Source organism: Schistocerca serialis, chromosome 4 (genome assembly GCF_023864345.2).
Source record: "Schistocerca serialis cubense isolate TAMUIC-IGC-003099 chromosome 4, iqSchSeri2.2, whole genome shotgun sequence".
Taxonomy (NCBI): Eukaryota; Metazoa; Arthropoda; class Insecta; order Orthoptera; family Acrididae; genus Schistocerca; species Schistocerca serialis.
The window spans coordinates 416,085,541-416,090,540 of NC_064641.1; the positions used below are offsets into that span (position 1 = coordinate 416,085,541).

At 62.2% G+C, this 5,000-nt stretch overlaps 1 pseudogene; it reads right to left on the reverse strand.

Moving 5' to 3' along the window:
- Nucleotides 1-5,000, reverse strand: part of LOC126475600 (large subunit ribosomal RNA) — a 7,953-nt pseudogene that overhangs the window by 2,139 nt on the left and 814 nt on the right.

Here is a 5,000-nt window from a genome sequence, read left to right on the forward strand (position 1 = left end):
CAGCCCGCGCGGCATCTGGTGTCCGCCTCCCGCCCGCGACTGCGCCGTGCCTTCGTGGGGAAGGCGTTGATGCGGGCGCGGAGAGCGTCGATGAAGTTACGCCCAGATAGCAGGCGACTGGTGTCAGCGACCCACTGGTGTTGTCCCTTGACGGCGGCGGAAGATGACAGCGCCGCACCGTCAAAGGCAATGTGCAGGCGCGCGGCCCACATCTCTCCAACCTGCGTCGACGATTTGAGGAGGTGACCCTCCCACATAAGATGCCGCTCCAGCACCTCAATCTCACGCTGCACCTCGTCCCGGCCTGCACCGTCGGAGACTGGCCCAATCCTCTTCAGCGCCAGGAGACGGGACCGGCGGAGTGTTGGCCCCATCCATCGGCATGATGGGATGCCGAGGCCTCCCTGGGCTACAGGAGCATGGAAGTAGCCCAGGGGAGTGTCCGCCGGAAGGCGGAACATTCTCCTGACGGCGGCCCGGATGGTCACGTCGGCCGCTTTCAACGCACCCACTCGGGTGCGGCTGAGGGCCAGCCCATGGTACAGGCCAGGGAGAAGCACGTTGGTGAGGGCGTAGAGGCGCTGTTGCGGCTTAAGCGGAGCTCGGGAGATGACGTCCAGCTGCTCCACCAGGTGGCGTCGTGGGTTGAAAACGCAGCGACCCGCGGTGGAGAATTGCAGTCCCAGATACCGGAAGGTTTCACCCACACGTAGGGCGGGCATGGTGGCGTTGCCCGCTTTGAAGGTAACGTCGGCGTCAACCTTCACCTTCTTGTCACGCCCAGACGCGACTAAGGCGAGGGTGAAACACTTCCGGGCGTTGATCTGCAGCCCCAGATGGCCGAGGGCTGCGACGGCTGCGTCGATGAGGGACTGCAATCCCCTCGCGGTCGATGCAAAAAGCAGGACGTCATCAGCAAAGGCCGCAGCGTTAACTCTGCGACCGAGGATCCGAGCTCCGATGTGGGAGGGAAGTTGACTCAAAACATAGTCCACCGCAAAATTGAAAAGGAGGGGGGAGAGGGGGTCACCCTGACGTACACCCCTTGCCGGCTGCAGGGGCACGCCCACGTCGGCGCCGCCCGCTATCACCGTCGTGCTACCCTCGTAACACCTTTCGACGTACTCAATAAAGCAATCCGGCAGGCCATGAGCCCTCAGCACGGGGCGGAGGGCAGCATGGTCCACCGAATCGAACGCTTTAGAGACGTCGATCGATGCCACAAAAACAGAGCGACAGGAGCGGACTGCGTCGGTGAGAGCAGTGTCCAAGATGAAGGTGTTTTCCAACATCCCATCCCGGGGGATGAATGCCCGCTGACGTTCGTCCACAGCACATGCACGCATCAGGCGTGACGCGAGAACCTTGTGAAAGGTCCGCGCCAACACCGAGCAGACCGTAATGGGGCGAAAGTCAGCGGGGGATGTTGGTGCAGCCGTTTTGGGGAGAAGTGACGTCCGGGCGCGAAGCAGACGCTCGGGGAGGGCGCGGGCCAGGAGGAAGAGGTTCAAGAGTTTCACCAGGACTTCATGCGGCAGGCGCCGCAGCTCCGCTGGAGTCAGGCCGTCCGGCCCGGCCGCCGATCCCCTGGGCGGCAAGGCAGCAGCGACCTCCTCACGTGTGACCGGCCCCCATAGGCACTCAGGAGCGACAGGCTCCGAGTGCGGGAGAAGGCGGTCACGGATGAAGCCAGCGGTGGAGATCGGCTTCTTCGTGAAGAGGTCCGCCCAGAAGTCCAGCAGACCGGGGATGTCGGGTGGCGGCTGCAGCAGGGTGCCGTCCAGCAAGCCGCGCACGCAACGTGCACGCGACCTACGGAAGGCGTCCTGTGTCCGCGCGAACTCCCAGCGGCGCCGCTTGCGCTTCTGCAGCGGCGGGGCGGCAGGCGGCCGCTTGGATGATTGGCGCGGCCGCTGTGTCCTGGTGATCAACCTCTCCCCCCTGGACCCGACCGACGCAAGGGCATCCGGGAGCATGCCCAGGATGACATCAGGCGGCGTACCCCGCCCCAGATCAATGACTCGATCCAGGGCAGAGAAACGCTGGGCAGAAGCAGGTAGCCCCGCCAGATGCTCCCAGATGGCGGCGTCAGTCGGCCCCTCCGGCGGCGGCCCGGTGGTGTCGGCCGCGAAGTCCTCGGCTGCGTCGACGGGCGGCGCAGCGGCCTCGCCCGCGTCAGGCAGCGAGCTCGCTGCTCCCCGGCGGGACGCCGGCTCTTCCCCCCGACCGATCTCAAGCGCCTCCATGAATTGGCGGACAAGCTGCTTGTGGGCAGCTTGCCGCCGTCGGCACTTGATTGCCTCAAGCGTTCGGTCGGGGAACATTCTAATAAGCTCTTGATTAACGAAGAAGAACCGGGCGTCCCTCTCGAGGAACAGTTCGGCCTCTGCCTTGGCGAGCGACAGGACTTCTTCCTCCGTCCACCTCGCGCGATGCCTCTCCGTCACGATCTCAGCGTTGGCGGCCGCAAGGTGTTGGCGGCGGCGATGGACCCCGAGACCGTTCTTCGTGGTAAAAGTGCGGTGGCACTCACTGCAAGCAAAGGGAGCTACACAAACTATAGCATTTTCGTTACGGCCGGTTGGCCGGATAGGTGCTGGGGTAGCTGGGGTGGCACCTTCAGCGGAAGGGCCACCATCTCTTGTTTCTTGTAGGCTGCCCCCAACTATAAAGGGATAATGCGAGGGGGGGCTGGTAACCCCCCCAAGCCCCTGGTGCGGTCTTCCACTCTGCGAAAATCAGCGGGCCCACGAGAAGGGGAGAAGACCGCAGGAGAGGAGAGGCTAAGAGGGCTAGGCCCATGTATTGCGCATCACTCTCCCTGTAACTATAACCCAAGGAAGGCACCTCGCAGCAGCAGCACGACTACATCAAGACCGCACTTCGAAAAGCCAAGTCCGGATGCAGCCACACCGCCGCCACTTGGCCACCTTAAGAGAGTCATAGTTACTCCCGCCGTTTACCCGCGCTTGCTTGAATTTCTTCACGTTGACATTCAGAGCACTGGGCAGAAATCACATTGCGTCAACACCCGCTAGGGCCATCGCAATGCTTTGTTTTAATTAGACAGTCGGATTCCCCCAGTCCGTGCCAGTTCTGAGTTGATCGTTGAATGGCGGCCGAAGAGAATCCGCGCACCCGCGCGCCCCCGGAGGAGCACGCTAAGGCGGACGCGGCCTCGCAGCAAGGAAGATCCGTGGGAGGCCAAGGCACGGGACCGAGCTCGGATCCTGCACGCAGGTTGAAGCACCGGGGCGCGAACGCCGCGCAGGCGCGCGCATCCTGCACCGCCGGCCAGCACGAGGCCGACCAACGGCGAGAGCAGACCACGCCCGCGCTAAACGCCCGCACTTACCGGCACCCCTACGGCACTCACCTCGCCCAGGCCCGGCACGTTAGCGCTGACCCACTTCCCGACCAAGCCCGACACGCCCCGATCCTCAGAGCCAATCCTTATCCCGAAGTTACGGATCCAATTTGCCGACTTCCCTTACCTACATTATTCTATCGACTAGAGGCTCTTCACCTTGGAGACCTGCTGCGGATATGGGTACGAACCGGCGCGACACCTCCACGTGGCCCTCTCCCGGATTTTCAAGGTCCGAGGGGAAGATCGGGACACCGCCGCAACTGCGGTGCTCTTCGCGTTCCAAACCCTATCTCCCTGCTAGAGGATTCCAGGGAACTCGAACGCTCATGCAGAAAAGAAAACTCTTCCCCGATCTCCCGACGGCGTCTCCGGGTCCTTTTGGGTTACCCCGACGAGCATCTCTAAAAGAGGGGCCCGACTTGTATCGGTTCCGCTGCCGGGTTCCGGAATAGGAACCGGATTCCCTTTCGCCCAACGGGGGCCAGCACAAAGTGCATCATGCTATGACGGCCCCCATCAACATCGGATTTCTCCTAGGGCTTAGGATCGACTGACTCGTGTGCAACGGCTGTTCACACGAAACCCTTCTCCGCGTCAGCCCTCCAGGGCCTCGCTGGAGTATTTGCTACTACCACCAAGATCTGCACCGACGGCGGCTCCAGGCAGGCTCACGCCCAGACCCTTCTGCGCCCACCGCCGCGACCCTCCTACTCGTCAGGGCTTCGCGGCCGGCCGCAAGGACCGGCCATGACTGCCAGACTGACGGCCGAGTATAGGCACGACGCTTCAGCGCCATCCATTTTCAGGGCTAGTTGCTTCGGCAGGTGAGTTGTTACACACTCCTTAGCGGATTCCGACTTCCATGGCCACCGTCCTGCTGTCTTAAGCAACCAACGCCTTTCATGGTTTCCCATGAGCGTCGATTCGGGCGCCTTAACTCGGCGTTTGGTTCATCCCACAGCGCCAGTTCTGCTTACCAAAAGTGGCCCACTTGGCACTCCGATCCGAGTCGTTTGCACGCGGCTTCAGCATATCAAGCAAGCCGGAGATCTCACCCATTTAAAGTTTGAGAATAGGTTGAGGTCGTTTCGGCCCCAAGGCCTCTAATCATTCGCTTTACCGGATGAGACTCGTACGAGCACCAGCTATCCTGAGGGAAACTTCGGAGGGAACCAGCTACTAGATGGTTCGATTAGTCTTTCGCCCCTATACCCAGCTCCGACGATCGATTTGCACGTCAGAATCGCTACGGACCTCCATCAGGGTTTCCCCTGACTTCGTCCTGGCCAGGCATAGTTCACCATCTTTCGGGTCCCAACGTGTACGCTCTAGGTGCGCCTCACCTCGCAATGAGGACGAGACGCCCCGGGAGTGCGGAGGCCGCCGCCCCGTGAAGGGCGGGGAAGCCCCATCCTCCCTCGGCCCGCGCAAGGCGAGACCTTCACTTTCATTACGCCTTTAGGTTTCGTACAGCCCAATGACTCGCGCACATGTTAGACTCCTTGGTCCGTGTTTCAAGACGGGTCGTGAAATTGTCCAAAGCTGAAGCGCCGCTGACGGGAGCGATTATTCCGCCCGAGAGCATCCCGAGCCAACAGCGGCGCGGGTCCGGGGCCGGGCCAGGTAGGTC